The sequence below is a fragment of the Macaca fascicularis genome, chromosome 8 (genome assembly GCF_037993035.2).
Source record: "Macaca fascicularis isolate 582-1 chromosome 8, T2T-MFA8v1.1".
Lineage (NCBI taxonomy): Eukaryota > Metazoa > Chordata > Mammalia > Primates > Cercopithecidae > Macaca > Macaca fascicularis.
In genome coordinates this window covers 147,609,334-147,627,500 of record NC_088382.1, presented here as the reverse complement: position 1 = coordinate 147,627,500, position 18,167 = coordinate 147,609,334, and positions in this window count along the sequence as shown.

Genomic DNA, 18,167 nt, shown 5'->3' with positions numbered 1-18,167 from the left:
TACATGGAAAATCATCACTGGATGTTAACTGAGTGAATTCCTGTGTATAGTGACATAGGAAAAGGGAAGAACTAGTTAGTTTTTAATGCTTGTTTAATGGGAAACATGACGGCATATTTGTTATTCTTAGTGAGAAGTCTTGAGGGTGAGTTCTGGGCAACTTGTCCCAGACAAATGAATCAGTTAGAGTTGATTTGAGTCAGTGTATGTCACTTTCACTCAGAATAAAAGGTACCAAGATGCCTTTCTAACATCCTGTTTCCGCAAAACAGCCTGGAGTTAGTGTGTGTTAGTCCCATCATGAATCAAGCTGAGTCTGAGATTTGGAAAGGAAATAGAGTCTAGAACTTCACTTTCCAGTGCAGTAGCCTCCAGATGCATGTGGCTCTTTATGTTTACACTTAAATTAACTAAAATAAATAAAATAAAAATTTCAGTTCTGAAGTCTCATCAGTTGCATTTTAAGAACTCAGTAGCCACAAAGAGTTAGTGGTTACTGTGTTGGTCAGTGCAGATATAGAACATTTCCATCACCACAGGAAGTTCTATTGGACAAAGCTGGTGTAGAGGACTGGGCATAAGGGGTGTGTGTGTGCATGTGTGCATGTGTGTGTGCACACACCTGTGCCTCTTTAGCTTCCTAAGAATTGGGAATCAGAACAGAAGAGAAAAAAGGAGAATGTTCTATTAATTCCAGCTGTTTTGTTTATTCTTCAGCCATCGGGTTCCTGAGGAAGCCTTTCCTGACCCTACACTCGGGTCAGGAATGACCCTTATTATAATTTCTATAAGACAAAGCTCCTCTTCTAAGATGGTATTTCTCTTACAGCTGTGTGTGTGTGTGTGTGTGTGTGTGTGCAGCTATAATAATGTAACTATTGTCTATCTCTTCCAGTTAGTTCTATACTCAATGAGGTCACGGGTTGGGTCTGATTTTTCTTAATATTTTGCATTGCTTGGCCTAGAGTATAAACTGAATATTTGCTAAATAACCTAATGCTATATTAAGCATTTACGATCACAAAACATTGTGGTAGACAATTTATTAAAGTTATTTTTTTCTATTTTCACTCTAATATTTTAAGCGATAATAGTAAGTTCATTTTGGAGGTGAAAAAACCAGAATTCAAAGAGGTTCCATGACTTGCCCTCCCTAATCAATAGATGACAGAGATCAATATTAGGAGAACATTGGCTGGTGAGGCATATATGATCTAAACAACAAGCAGTCACTGATAGAATTAAAGCTGAAGAGAAAATCTGGGGCATCTAAGAAGATGACTTTAGAAAGCCTGCCGTGTCCTAAAATGGAAAAGAGAAGCAATGAACACAATGTCCACTGAAGGTATAAGGCCATGCCTTAAGCATGATGGCAAGAGGAGTCTAGAAAGGACTCTGTGAGCCGAGTGCCTCTTCTGCCTGGGGAGCGTAGGACAGGGGCCCTCTTGAAGGTGATTTCTGTGTGGTTGTAAAGATGAGCAGGTGATTGGCAGATAATCAGGGGCAGGCGTCCTATCCAATGAATCAGCACAGGGAAATGCAGAGCAGTGTGAGGGACCTACTGCATTACAGGAATGACCTGGAGCTGCATGTGACTTGTATGTAGGCAAGAAAATGGAAATGAGACTGAGGAGGTAGACGATCCCTGGTTATGGGGAGGGTGGGATCTATGAGTCATGACACTGGCCATCTTGTTGACAGTGGGAAGACCCTGAACTGTTGTCACATACTGAGATTTGAGCATGGAGGGAGGGACTAGAATGCGCGAGCAGTGAGGACGGTCTAGAGTAAGTATCAGCCAACAGTGAGATAATGTAGGGCAAAGGATGGGGGTGTGGATTTGGGGGCATAGATAATAGCTTAAGTCTTGTACATGCTGAGGAAGATATGGCCATAATCCATATGCAAGGAGATGTGCTGATCCCCAATAATCTCCAAGCCTTAATGGAATAAGGTTTGCAGTGACAACATCCTTGCAACCTGGTTGACCCAGAGCTCAGCAATGAGTGATTGCTCTCCTGTGTTTCACATCCCTTCACTTGCACTGAATGAGTAAAGCTATTCAGATGCTTATCCCATTGGGAATAAAATTCACTTTTCTCAAACCGAAGCTTGAGTCCCTGGAAATAGGTCCCCAAGTTCACTAGGTAAACTCTGTACTTTTAATTCTAAAATCTCACACGGAGAGAGGCTGTCCTTCAATTTAATTTGATTCAATCAATATGTACCAAAGGTCAGTAGGTTAATGCATTTAATATAGTAGGTTCCACAGACAAGAAGACTGAAAATGAAAGGTTGGGCTTTCTGGACTTCGATAGTGTATAGTCTAATTGGAGCCAAAAAATAGAAAGAGTGCAAAGAAGATACTTTTTATTGGAATGCATTGTCTGTATGTGAAACATATTTAAAAGAGTGTCATGTTTTTAGTTGATAGAATTAAAATGTTCTAGCAAATTTCTATAAGCAAATAAGATTTGATTTTAGGTTTTCATGATAAAATGACAGACAGAGTTGGAGGAGGACCATTCTTTCTGAATTGAGTCAATGGCTTTTAGGAAGATGGGAATTAAGAGATGCTGGTGCTGAGTCCTTCTGGGGACAGTCATCTTCTCTACCAGTTCATCCCATGCTTCCTCTGGGGATCCTTCCAGATGCTGACAGATTTCTTGGGTTGTTCCAATGCAGGCTGCATAACCTTGGGATGTTGTCACTGAGATCTGGGCATGAGGGCATGAGCAGAGCACTAAAGAATGAATGTCCCTCCCCCAAAGACATGAAGTTGAATTAAGTATCCCTTGTTTGAGACAGTCAGGGCTTTCAAGTTGAAGCTAACTGATTTCCATGTCTAAGGTCCTTTAAGAATTTGTTGATTGGTTCATGTTTTCACTGGGAAGGGAAAGAACTCTGACAATTCCTTCTGAAGCACAATAAGCCCTCACTTAACATCAGCAATAGGTTCTCGGAAACTGTGATGTTAACTGAAACAACATGTAACAAAACCAATTGTAGCATATACTAATTAATATGAATAAGAGTTAAGTTTCTACAGTATATTTCTGACCACAAAAACATCAATCATTAAACTTCTAAATAAAGACTCAAAACACTGAAATAAATGTAAGCTAATATACATTTTAAAAAAATAATAAGCCTAAGTAAGATAATTATTTATCCCATTATTCATTTCAGGGTCACATGTGGCCGGAGCCTGTCTCAGCAGCTCAGGATGAAAGGCATGAACCAGCCCAGGACAGGAGGCCATCCCATTGCAAGGTACACTCACATACACAGCCACACTCACTCAGACTGGGACAGTGTAGCACACCAGTGAAACTAAGGTGCACAGCTGTGGGGTGTGGGAGGAAACAAAAGTACCTGGAGAAACCCATATAGACTTGGGAAGAACATGCAAGCCCCACCTAGATGGGGAATCTATTTTTTTCTCATCGATGTCATAATGAAGTGATGTTGAACAAAACAGTGTTATTAAAAGACCTGTTCTATGTACATTCTCATCTAGAACACCCAAAGTCCAGGTGTAAAGGCAGTGCCCCGATGAGACAGGTATTCTCCAGATAAGGGGTTACCAGTGTTTGAATTAGGAGTGAACAAACCTGAGATTTCAGGGACATTTACAAGAAAGGTCCCATGTCCCAAAAAGACAAATTGCCTCTCCACCACGATGAAAGACAACCTTCCACAACAAGTGGATCGTGGGGGCAATTTTATTATTATTTCTGTCGTAAGTCATTCCCTGATGGAGCATAGTAGTGAGGTGGGAAGAATTTTGTCCACCCACTTCCAGAAAAAGAAGAGAGAAATGTCAGGGCAGCAAACACAGCTTCCCAGCAGAGGTTAGAATGTCTCAACATCTAAGGTCAGAATAACTTGTTTCTGATAATGAACCATGACAATTAGAGACCATCTTCCCTTGAGGTAGTTCTATGAATTGTCCAGAAGAGCAGGAAGGGGTCGATGACAATGTTAAGTATAGATTCCTTCTTTGAATTGAAAAAACACCCACTGATGCTTTGAACGTATCAGAGGAGGAGAACTACAGAGAAAAACAGTGTCTTCTGACAATCAGTGGGATTGAGACTTGAATCTTTTAAAATAAATAAAGAAAGGAAATACTATGTGGTTTTGCACCAGAAGCTGGTGAAGATGCCCAAACTTTTTACACCTACAATTTTGCTTGACTCAAACCATGTTAAAGGTGTGACAGCCACCACTGATTCTTACCTTTTTAAAATTTTTATTTTTAAGCTCCAGGGTACATATGCAGGGTGTGCAGGTTTGTTGCATAGGTAAATGTGTGCCGTGGTGGTTTGCTGCACCTCTCAACCCATCACCTAAGTATTAAGGCCAGAATGCATTACCTATTTTTCCTAATGCTCTCTCACTGCCCTCCACCCCCTGATAGGCCCCAGTGTGTGTTGTTCCCCTCTCTGTGACCACGTGCTCTTGTTGTTCAGCTCCCACTTATGAGTGAGAACATGCGGTGTTTGGTTTTCTGTTCCTACATTAGTTTGCCAAAGATAATGGCTTCCAGCTCCATCCATGTCCTTGCAAAGGACATGATCTCATTCCTCTTTATGGCTGCATAGTACTCCATGGTGTATATGTACCACGTTTTGTTTATCTAGTCTATCACTGATGGGCATTTGGGTTGATCCCATGTCTTTGCTATTGTGAACAGTGCTACAAGAACATACACGTGCATGTATCTCTGTAATAGAATGATTTATATTCCTTTGGGTATATACCCATTAATGGGATTGCTGGGTCAAATGGTATTTCTGGTTTTAGGTCTTTGAGGAATTGTCACATTGTCTTCCACAATGGTTGAACTAATTTACACTCCCACTAACAGTGTAAAAGCTTTCCCATTTCTCCAGAACCTCACCAGCATCTGTTGTTTCTTGACTTTTTAATAATCACCATTCTGACTGGTGTGAGATGCTATCTCACTGTGGTTTTGATTTGCATTTCTCTAATGATTCTAAGGACAAAATGGAGGCATGCCTCTTCTAGAGTCATCATAACATGATGGTTGCACGTAGTCAGATAGGTGCCTTCCTGCTAATATGGAGGGCCACTGTCAGGGATGGAGTCAGACTGTGTTACTCCCCTTACTTTCAGATTCTATTTTCATTCCTAGCTTTGTTTTTGTTAAATTGGTTGGTTTAGAGCCTCATGGACTCTATCTGGCATTATCTTCGAAGCAAAGATTACCTAAAGGAATTACAAGGTGTTTAGGAACAGCACCTGTAAGATGAAACCCTCTTCATCTTACAGACATTGTCTTAATGTAATGAGAGTCACTTGTCCTTGAAAATTTCAGATGAACCATTCATTTAGATCAGATGTTGGTGATCAGTAGAATGCTAAACTAGGAAGGATATGTCCACCACCACTTTATGTTTGGGAAAGAAAACCCTCAAACTTCAGGTCTAGAAATGTAGATTTTTGTTTCCTTAGAGTGATCAGTTAACAACTGGAAACTGAATTTTGCATGATACTATGTGAAATAATTTATAATTTAGAAAATATGTTACTTTGTTTTAGTTGTAATTGATCCAGGCATTTGAAAATATTTTCAAACATTTTAATGAAAAAGGTGTTTTTATTGGCAACACATTAATATATCTGATATTTGAAAATGCATTTATTTGGATTCACGTAGTCAAACAGGTTTAATTTCAATAAAGGGCATTCATGTGGTAATTTTTGAAGTCTCAGTTTCTACTTCTCAATTTGTCTGACTTATTCCAAATAATGTTAAGGTATTCTTTTTAATCAAGCACACGTTGAATTAAAAAAATATTTTCTTGAAGGCAGGTAATGATACGAAATGCACACACATAAAGCCATCAGAGAACAATTGTGTTAACTGTTTCCCAGGCACCCTGTTTATAAGGAAGGATTTCCACCTGAGAGTCGTGGAGATGGACAAACACACCACACCCAGCACTGGACAGAGAAGCTCACAGCAGTTTGTTAGTCACACCTACCCATGGCCCCAGGGAGGAGGACCATGTGGAAGTTACAATTGAAAATTCAGTGAATAAGCAGGGGTTGTGAGAGACACATCTTGCAGTATCAAGAGAGTGGGGTGGTCCTTTTTCCTATGGGAGGATGTGATTGGCTTGTTTGAATCATTCTACAGGCTGGCAGGGAACAGAAACCAAGTACTTGGTTATAAACAGAAAGTGTGCCTAGTCCCTTTGAATGAGAAGGTTATTTGGTCAAGGAATCTTATTCATGGGAACAAAGGGAGGAGAAAAACTTGTGATAAGGTCATCTCATGAGATGTCAAGGCAACATGTCGTATTGAGTCTTGATTTTAGGTCTTAAACCCCAACAATAGAGATTTTCAACACCTATGCCTTCTCTACACTTGACATTTTTCTACCATGATAAATGACAGCTACTTTTTCAAAATATTCAAAGCCTATTTCTTTGTATCTATTCCTGACCAAAATTCCATTCCTTGCAGGCACTTTTATGTTAGGAATTTTTATTAAGTAATTTTAAGAATCAAATTCCTTATCTCTTAAAAAAATCAGAAAACCTAAATCTATGTATAATCTTGTGCCTGGTTCTGTGTATATGATGGTTAAAAGACTTGTGGGCTGGCAACCCAGGTACCTCCTTAGAAAGCTCTCAAATTCCACAAGACAGTGTCATTATTATTGTTGCTATTTAACAATATTTATTATTTCTAACCTTATCATAAAAGGGATATATTATATTAATTTATCAGGTGATAAAATGGAATTCTAAAGAGGTTAATTAACTTGTCCAATGCTACAGTGCTGGTAAGAGTTGTATCTAGGACATTTCACATTATAATTCTAACTATTAGGATATGCTGTATTGTTTACATCTTTGTCTCCTTCACTTATAGGATGTTTTCTGATGAAAGAGAATATATCATATTCATCTTTATATTCATTGTGGTAGCTTCATGGTTGGAGCAAAATAAACATCTGATGAAATAAAATTCTATTTCACTGTAAAAAAGAATGAAAATGGGAGCCTTTTATGGAGGCATAAAGAAAGAATGACTCACTGCATTATGGAATGGTGAAGCTAAGGCAATCTCTTTGGACTGGTTAGATGTCTTACCTAAACCCTATTTCTGATATACGTATGTTGGAGGTTTGATGATGTTCATTCAATGATTTCATCTCCATTCTTCCATCTCATGAGTCTTAACAGTTGTGGACACCAGGAGTTAGATCAAAATAGAAAGAAAGTAACGTATTTATGAATGGTAAGTTTGCGTTCAAGTTTATAACAAGACTTCCTATGGCCCTTAGTGAGCCTAGACTTTGGAACACGTCTGTGGAGAGACTTGGGTCCATAGTCAGAGACTGTCACCTGCTTCACAACTTGGCCACCAGCAGACTAGGCATCAGGGGGCATAAGCCAGGGCTGCCCTGTCTTTCTAATGCCATGAAGCTTGCAGTGGTGCAGGGAAGCTGCAACGGCTTGATGAGAATTACCTCATGAAATCCTCACAGCAGCTGTCTAGGAAAGGGACCATTCTTTTCTTCAGTTTAAATGCTGGATGGCCACATATGGATTTGGTGGCTAAACCAAGGAAGACTTGAGCCCTTGCCTTACTGCAACACCCCTCATAAGGAGCCTGATGAGAACTCTATTGATATTCATTGTCTGTCTTCTGAGATGGGATGAAGAATGAAGCATTAGCTGATAATGCACCTCTCCAGACTATGAAACCCGAGGACAAGACATCATCTTCTCTCACCTTGTCTTATCTTCACTTCCCAAAGCCACAGCATATGAAGATGCCCAAAGCTGGGTTGCTGAAGGCTCGTCCCCTAGAAAACATCTGCCAGGTATGCCTCCCCATCTGATTTTTTTTTTTTTTTTTGAGATGGAGTCTGGCTCTGTCACCCAGACTGGAGTGCAGTGGTGCAATCTCAGCTCACTGCAACCTCTGCCTCCTGGGTTCAAATGATTCTCCTGCCTCAGCCTCTCAAGTAGCTGGGATTACAGGTGCCCGCCACCATGCCCGGCTAATTTTTTTTTGTATTTTTAGTAGAGACGGGGTTTCACTGTGTCAGCCAGGATGGTCTCGATCTCCTGACCTTGTGATCCGCCCGCCTCAGCCTCCCAAAGTGCTGGGGTTACAGGCGTGAGCCACCACGCCCAGCCCTGAAAATTTAATTGGGACAAATTTCAGAACTTTCAGAAAGACCATTGAAGAGGTTTCAAATGCCTCACAGAAGAGCCTGTAATAGCCTTCCCATACGGCAGGGAAATGAGCAACAGGGTGGTCTTCCCACATACGATAAATTTGGAGCCCCCACCTTCCCCCAACACTTTGTATTCCAACATAAATGACAGACTTCAGCTTCAAAATTAGACTTTAAAAAACACAACCTGCTCTAGAGATTATGAGGTCCAGATTTTCTCACTAGCAGAAACTTTCCATTCTAAGTTTTCACTGCTTGTGCTATTTCATGTATGAGGTCATAGTTTATTTCATTATTGAAAGGTGCATAATGCCCACTGTAACAGTCTGTTCACATGGGTATATCAAGAAAGGGAAGTGACAAATGGAATTTCCTTTTTAGACCAGAGAGCAGAGGGGTAAATGTCAATGAGCTGGAGTTATGAAATATCTTTCTTCCTTTGAAACTTAAGCAAAAGGCAAATTCATCTCTACCTACCCCAGAAAAAAAATATGAGAGTGACTTTAAACTCTCCTCAAATTAACACTGTCATCTTTCCTGGTGGCTAGACTATACTTTTACTTTTATTAGAATGAGATGAACATTTCAGAACTTCCAGGGACAAAAACTGGTCACCGTTTTTCATCTGGAAAATGCAATGCCCTTCAGTGGGTAGGATCCTCTCCTCTCCTACCTTGCCAACATCCTTCCCAGCTGACAGCTTCCTGCCAAAGCTTAGATTCTCCAGTCATGCAAACACCCTTGGATTTCAGAGACACTACTTTCTCAGAGACTGCTGATTGAATGAGAGAACATTATACCTGAAATTTTATGTCAAACTTCCCATGGGTCAGAGCTGGTGCCTGTTTCAACAGGCAAAGGGTGGTTCTGATTCTTTTTCATTGCTTTCTTGGGTTAGGAATTGTGGCCCATGCTGATACCCACTTAGATCTCCTCTGCACCTTGTTTGCGATTTGTCTCTAAAGTATCTCTAACCTATCTGTGGGACATATATCTCAAAAAAGGTAAACAGACAGAATTTAATTATTGAAGGCAAAAAATGTGCACAGTTGTTAAAGGGAGGTGACTGATAGCTTTATCAGGGCATTTACTAATAGAAATAATACACACTCTACTTTTACAAAAGGGACATGAGGGCTATGGCCACCTTACATAAGCACACTGGTCTAGGCATTAAATCTCATCTATTCGGGTGAAAAAGAAAAAACATCATATGTTGGTTACACTCGGTTGCATTTGGGAATTTTCTAAGGGTGCTCATAATAAGAGGGAATTATTTTTAAAACAAATATTCCCACGTAATGACTTAAACAGTTTACCTCTCATCAGAGATGGAAACATTATTTACAAATTTCAGTAGACTCTTTCAGTGACTGTCCTTATTTGTTTCACGCTGGACTGGGGGCCAGTGCAAGATCAAGGGAGACTCAGTTCCTCCACTGAATGTAAAGCCTCTGTCAGTTGTTATCATCATCTATCAGTTTCTACTTTGAAATATGCTCAGGAACCTCTGAGGACACCTATATATTAAAAAGCTATTTTTACAAAGTCCTCAGTTCTCATTCCCATTTTAAACACAAAATTGAAATTGACTTGTATAGCCAGGAGGCAGGTAGAGACAGAAAACAAAAATGTGGTGGTGGTGGTAGACTTACAAAGGAAACCAGCATGTTGCTGGGGAATGTGAAATTGTCCACTACATGTAGCTGGCTGGCTGCCAGTTTGAGCATTCCGTTCTTGATGCGTATTTTTCCATTGCAGAACGTTAAGCTTTGTGAATTGGTGGGTTTCAGAGGGCAGCTAGAAGGAGAGCTAGATGAGTCACATGGGTCCCTGCAATCCAGGCACAGTTTCCGGACACTACAGACCAGAGACTAAATAGAGCAGTCTTCATTTTCTAAGGGATTTATAAATAAGATCCTTGATTGCTGGGACTGACTTCTCTTTCCTTGGTGATGTGGTTAGGCTTTGTGTACATACCCAAATCTCATCTTGAATTGTAGTCCCCATAATCCCCACGTGTCAAGGGAGAGACCAGGTGGAGGAAACTGAATCATGGGGGCAGCTTCCCCCATGCTGTTCTCACGACAGTGAGTTCTCACAGGATCTGATGGCTTTCTAAGGAGCTCTTTCCCCTTTGTTCAGTACTTCTCTTCCTGCTACCTTGCAAAGAAGATGCCTTACTTCCCCTTCCCCTTCCATCATAATTGTAAGTTTCCTGAGGCCTCCCCATCCAGGCTAAACTGTGAGTCAATTAAACCTCTTTCCTCGATAAATTACCCAGTCTTGGTCAGTTCTTTATAGCAGTATGAAAACAGACTGATACACTTGGGATCTGTATTTTAAATTCTAAAGATAGGATTGAGGAAGAAGTCGTAACTAATCCTGTTGTCTTCTTTGCTGATTCTTGGAGGGAAGGGTTGGTGTTTATATTTATAGCCATTATATCCTTGGTGACAAGCATGATGACTTCTCAATAAATATTTGTTAAATAGGTATCATGCTTTCCACTTTATTGATGAAGAAACTGAGACTCAGAAAGATTGAGCCTCTTGACCAAAATCGTAAAATCAGTAATTGAGAGAGTCAGAGTAGAAACCTTTTGATACCTGAGTCCAAAGCCTGTGCCCTTTATACTACATCACACCATTGCAATCCTGATAAATTAATCTGGTCTTTTTTGACATGAATCAAATAGTTTAAAATGTGTCTATATGAGTGAGGATAATGCATACGTGACCATTTAAACATAATCATACATGTAAAGCAAGCATGGCTTTCAGCAAGGTGGATATCTAGTTATTACCCTGCCAAGAGCAAGGATGCATTTTCTCCAGCAGTGAGAGCGGCTCCTTCAAAGAGTTTACATGGACTGCCCACTGGGTTTTTCTTCCAAGAGGCACTAGAGAGTACTTTTAACTCTCAGTAGTGTGACATTTTAATTTTTTAAATGTGACATGGCATTATGCCTGTTAGAAAAGATAAGGAAGAAAATATACAAATGGCTTTGCTTCCCCTAGGAGCCTGTTTCAGCCACGGGGATTTGCAAATAGGGGGCTTAGAGACAAGTTTCTCTCTCAACTTGGGTGACGTTTTGAGAAAGTCACTTAATCACTCTTGCCTAGGGGTTTGAATTTCCAGTGATGAACTTACTGCAAATGGTGGCTAGCACTGCAGGTTTGTTGGCAATTTTACATCTGTATATAATGTGTTTGTAGAAGAGTTGTGTGGTTACACTTAGAATTGAAGCTAATTGCATTGCTAGCCCCTCAATAGAGCAGTGTATATGACACTGGCAATACTGAACTGCCTCAAAAGAAATAAACTTATATATTAGGTGGGAAGAAAATTCATGTTTTATTTTTACTACTGAATTCAGATTTTTTTGTATATGCACTATTATCTATTGTCTATTGTGTGTATGTGTGTTTGTATATATGTATATGTATACATACACAGTCATTTGTCCCATAACAATGTTTAAATTAATGACAGACCACATATAAGATGGTGGTCACCTAAGATTATGACACGATATTTCTACTGTACCTTTTCTATGTTTAGAAGTGTTGGCTGGGCACGGTGGCTCACGCCTGTAATCCCAGCACTCTAGGAGGCCAAGGTGGGCAGATCATGAGGTCAGGAGATTGAGACCATCCTGGCTAATATGGTGAAACCCCGTGTTTACTAAAAAATACAAAAAAAAAATAGCTGGGCGTGGTGGTGGGCGCCTGTAGTTCCAGATACTCGGGATGCTGAGATAGGAGAATGGTGTTAACCTGGGAGGTGGAGCTTGCAGTGAGGTGAGATGGCACCACTGCACTCCAGACTGCAACAGAGCGAGATTCCGTCTCAAACAAAAAGAAAAAAAGAAGTGTTCAGATACACAAAACTTGCCATTGTGTTACAATTGCCTACAATATTCAGCATATTAACGTTCTGTACAGGTTTGTTGTCTAGAAGCAATAGTCTATACCCTACATTCCGGGTTTGTAGTAGTCTACACCATCTAGGTTTGCGGAAGTATACTCTACGATGTTCACACAGTGACTGTATTTGGCCATTCTTGCGTTGTTGTAAATAAATACCTGAGACTGGATAATTTATAAAGAGAAGAGGTTTAACTGACTTATGGTTCTGCAGGCTGTACTAGCATAGCACCAACATGTGCTTGGCTTCTGGTGAGGGGCTCAGGAACCTTACAATCGTGGTGGAAGGGGAAAGGGAAGCAGGTGCATCACATGGTGTGAGCAAGAGTGAGAGAAACGGGGAGGTGCCACACACTTTTAAACAATCAGATCTCACAAGAATTCACTTATTATGGTGAGGGCAGCACCAAGCCATGAGGGATTCACCCACATGACCCACATGCCTCCCACCAGGCCCCATCTCCAACACTGAGGATTATATCTCAACATGAGATTTGGGTGGGACAAATATCCAAACCATATCAGTGACAAAAATCACCTAAGGACACATCTGTCAGAATGTATCCCTGTTATTAAATGATGCATTACTGTATATATACATACTAAATTGATAAACATTGTAGTGATGAAAAGTGGCTACTGTACATGAAAGTGGCTACTAAAGTGCAAATATGTCAGTCACCTTCCTCAAAGGTGGCCCCTAGGTTTCCCATGTGTGAAGTCTGCGAGGAGCCTCACTGCTGGTTTCAAATTATTTGGCATTTTACAGAGTACTCTAGCAATACTGATGTACTTATTTGATTGGCAGCCACACTCTGATACATCTTCCTACACCCTAGTTGGCTGGTGTAGAACTGGTCTATACCTTCTGTCTATTGCCATAGTAATGCTGTATAACAAGCAACTTTAGAACCTCAGGGGCATACAACAATGGACATTGTTTTCTCTGTTTTCTGGGATCAGCTGAGTTTGGTCAGGAGGCTCTGTTGATTTGGACCGGCTTTACTTAGATGCTCAGTGTTGGCTGGCTGTCCACAGAGCTAGGCTGCCCTTTGCTGAGGCAACTGGCCTGACTCTGCTTCTCATATTACTCATCCTTCATCAGGCTACTCCCAGCATATCCTCCTGCAATGAGAGTGATCCTAAAATGGTCAATCCCTGTAGTTTAAGCAACTTTGACTTGGATATAACCACATCCACTAATACCCTATTGGCCAAAGCTAGTTACTTGCTCTAGTTCACGGGTCAGGAATTTTACCCTGCAAAGGTTCCCCCAGTTCAAATAGTTGAAAGAATTCACCAGAATCCACAGAGCACACTCATGTGAGTCTTTTATTTAAAGGCAAAGGATTTGGTGTAGCTAGAGAAAGAGAGTTCAGGCAAGCATCTAAAGTCAGAGAGACAACCCAAATACATCCAACAGGTCATGGGTGGTGCCCCTATTCTGCAAGCCCCTAAATTATACCAGTGCTGCTGGTCCAAAGAGTTTTGAGCTGCAGAGTAACTAACGTATCGCTGCAATAGAAATGTCAGTTTCAGACCGGGCACGGTGGCTCACACCTGTAATCCCAGCAATTTGGGAGGCCGAGGCGGGCAGATAATGAGGTCAGGAGATCAAGATCATCCTGGCTAACACGGTGAAACCCTGTCTCTACTAAAAATACAAAAAATTAGCCAGGTGTGGTGGCATGTACCTGTAGTCCCAGCTACTCGGGAGGCTGAGGCAGGAGAATCGCTTGAACTCAGAAGGTGGAGGTTGCAGTGAGCGGAGATCCCACCATTGCACTCCAGCCTGGGTGACAGAGCAAGACTCTGTCTCAATAAATAAATAAATAAATAAATAAATAAATAAAATGTCAGTTTCAAAGATACCTGAGCTATATGATGAAAATCCAAATCAGGGACATAGGGGAAAGTGGGAAAAATCAATACTGTCTGACAGTGATTCCTCAATATTTGGGAACTTAGTCTCCTTCAAGAAATTTATGAAATCTCTGCAAACATCTGTCCTCTATCAAAATGTGTGCATTCACACAAACACATAATTTAGAATACAATCAAAAAATTTCTGATGCCTTAATACCAAACCATAGACTCCCAGTGGAATTCATGTGTCCTAGATTAAGAACTGCCGACAGGAAGTATAGTTTTGATAACTGCAATATGGAGGCATCATCAACTTGGGCAGGAATTCTGGAAGTTAATTTTTGGCGGTTTTTAAGCTGCAGTCAAGACACGTGTCTTTCCTCCTTTTTCTTCAAATGCTGCAAGCCACACCATAAGACCTTGATAAAATTACTTATAACGTCAAAGCATGGGCTTTATTTGCTTTTTCTCACCCAAGCATGAGAATCCCTCTTACTCATGCACACATTTACCCTGCTGTTCTCTCCATCCACATCTCTTACAGGACACAGGATGGGTTTTCTTTTCACATTCCCTCTTATTTCTAAGGGGGAAATATGTATTTCTTTCTCACCTCACAGTGTGAGCTCCAAATTTGTTGTGTGATCGGCCCAACCCTTGAGCATTTGTGTTTAGTGACACAACGCCCATTGTACTAGCCTTGCACCCCTTCTGCCTTGCTTGCTCACATCTTAATAAAACCACTCAATTCTCTTTTGTTCATCCCACACGCTGTCCCACAGTGAACTCCATCCTTGGTGTTCTGCAACGGTCCACAGAAATAGAATAAAACTGTTGATATCTGGCTAAAAGACAAAAGATTTCTATTGTTCTTTGTCATGACCAACAAGACAGTGACAGCTTTCAGGAAAGAAGTGTAAGTTTCAGGAATTAGTTAGACTGCTTACAAAATGGACTTTGCCTTTATAATGTTGGGATAAAGCCACTGGCTTGATTTGTCTTATATTTTCTAAATTATCCTTGGTAACAACACTCTATCCTAATGTTCTCTTGTTTGGCTAGCCTGATACAGTTATCAGCCTTTTATCTACCGAGGCAGTCAGCACCCCACTCTGTTTATGATCATTTTCCTAGAACTTCCTAGTTTAACTTCTCTTCTTCAACACCTTTTTAGTTCCTAATTTTTGGCTTTTTGTCCCAGTCAAGAACCTGCTTCTGCTTTGAGAGTATTTCTCTTCACATGCATTCTGTCTCCCCTGCTTGAACGCTGGTTTTCTTGTTGAGGAACTGGACAAAATTTATTTCAACACAGATGAGCACAATATACCCAGGCCATGCTGAATTTTGTTACCCTTTCAAATACTAGAGGCATTTGACCCAAATAGATATAGGTAGTATATGAATTTGATCACCTGTTTACCATGTGCATTTGAACTTAACCTCTTTGGGCTCAGTGCCCAATAAGTGAAATGTCACTTATTAGCTCTGACTTGGAGCACGTTGTTTAACTTCTATGAGTCTCAGTCGCTCCAAGTATAAAATAGGGGTTCTGACAGTACCAATTGTCCCAATTTTGTAGATTTAGTGAGAGGATTGAATGAATTAATACATGAAAAACACGTAGCATGCTGCCTTGGATGATAAATGCTCAATATATGTGCTACAATTATTAAGGAGAGACATGATGTTTATGCTTAATGTGCCTCACAGCCAACCAGAGATCAGGTAACAGTGAATAAACAATCCTTTAAGAAATGGCTCAGATGTAAAGAAGGGGAAATAAATACAAAATACTCCAAGGTCCTAGAAAATGTAGCCTATTGAGGGTAACTTTGTCTCTGCTTAGCTTTCCAATTTAGCACACGAGACCCTGGGATGTAGAGGCTCCCTTCCCAGGGCTCATTCACATTTCATATCATCTTAATATCCCACCAGCAGGAAGACATTTATTCTTAAGTCTACAGATTTCCAGGATCTAGGTCTCACAAGGGAGGCCAAGCCTCTCTCTTGCTTTCCAGAATTGATTTGCAGTATTTGATAATAGATTGTATTTGGGGAGTGCAGGGAAGGGGGTGACTTCAAGAGCATCTGTAAGATTCTGCTTTGAGCTACTTGGACACCTGGTGGTTCCATTTAGTGGGATGAGAACAGTGGAGGAGGGGATTCAGGGAGGGGAGCCAGGACCCAGGCATGGGGAGGAACTGTACATGAACAGCAGTAGAAAAACATCTTCCATCTCAAAAAGATAAGCTAATAGAACAGGTGAAATTCAAGTCCGTTTGAACAGCAGAAATTCAAGCTCAACAATTTGAATTGCTGGATTCTTGGCACACATCGAGGGTAGTATCATATAAGACATACTATTGATCTCATGAACCTAAAGGTGATATAATATGCCACAGTTAGGAGTATGTGCATGGGTATTAAGTGGGGTGAAAGAAAGTGATTTAAAAGTTTGAGAATAGGAAATGTTTGTTCTAATTTGTGAGTTCAGAGGCAAGTTTAGAGTGTGATCATGGGAGCAGCTGGCCTAAGCAGAGTGGAGTCAATGGAAATCAAGAACTGAAAAGGCAGAGCTTCATCTGAGTGCAGAAACTACCTGATATAATGGTGACAGTCACTGTCAGAAAGTCCACACTGGGTACCTACCTCCCGGGGATTAGACGGAGAGTCCCCAGCTGCTATGCTCTCCTCATGTGTAGGGTATACTATAACATCTTCAGTCAGCAGTTTTGTATGGTGAAAGTCTTCCAGGTATAGCTGGCTCCTGCCTCATCCCTATTCCTAGTAGAAATATTCTCCTTGTCTTTTTGCTGAGAAGGCTGCCTGGCTCTGCAGTCCTGTTTGATGTGTCAATAAAGAATGTTCCTTGTAGTCCGTCTTCTGACCTCTTTGCTTCAAGTTGCTCCTCTTAAATTGGTCCTTTCAAAAGAAGGTGGAGACATTAGTCCAGATTAGTTGCTTTTGTGGTTCTTGGGTTCCAGAAATCAGAGAGGAGTTGGTAACCTGAGTGCTGCAAGGACCCTGTGGGGGATTGCAAGTTGTAAGTGGCAATGGTGGCTCTAAAGGAGGGTTTCATCCTCCACAGTGAGAGGAACACAGTGGCAGTGGCAGTGGCATTGGGGGCGGCAAGAGAAGAGATGAGGACTCTGATCCTGGCCTTGCTGCTCTTTGTATATGAGACCTTGGGTTGAAAACAAAATCATTACATATCTCTAAACATCAGTTTCATCAGTGTGAGGCACATTGCTTCTAAGGACCTTTTGACTTTAAAGTTCCTCCTTTTGAGACATGCACTGTAGTGAAAAGAACATCAGGTATAGAATCTGCCTTCAAAAATCTGGGTTCCCATTTCATCATCACACAAATTAGAACTCACAAATTAGAACAAACATTTCCTATTCTCTGAGATTAATAACTCTGAGATTTTCTGCAAGTTCCTGAAGAACTCTGCACATCTTCTGATCTGTACAGTGGAGCTAATATGTATTTCATAGTTATTCTGACAATTGAATAGGTTAAAGTGGGGATCAAGTCACTTTTGAGAGCCACAGGCAGTACTTGATTATAGTTCGCTGGCTGGCTGTGTACTGCTCCTGGTTGCATGTGAGGGACTAAGCAGTGTGATCAACACTTCATTTCATGGGTCTCCTTGTTTATGCATGGCCTTATCACATGTGGACCTAAGGAGGTTATTAACAAGATGTAAATTAATGTAAGCACTATATAGCTGCAATTCTTCTATCTCAAAATATTTCCACCAATTTCTTGCATAGATGATTGAAATCCCCTCATCAGAGGCAGTTTCCTGAGGTCTGCAAGAATTATCTTAAAATACCCTGAAGTAGGGCAGACCTTCATTGACCACTGAGCTATGACCTTCATTGACCACTGAACTAGAACTTCATTCACCACTGTCAGGGGGATTTTGTAAAAGCAGCAGAAATGGCAAACCAAATGAGTCCATGTCTCAGGGGCAGACCTAGATGCTGGGTGGAAACAGCCCTTGGCAGAGGAGTTGCCATTAGGTTCTCAACTCTACAGCTGAGGAGTTGGGGCGTAGGCTATTCTGCATTCTGTAAACCTTGCAGTTGGATTAAAGACCTGAAAATAAGCTAATTTGGACATGGTATGCCACAGTGCA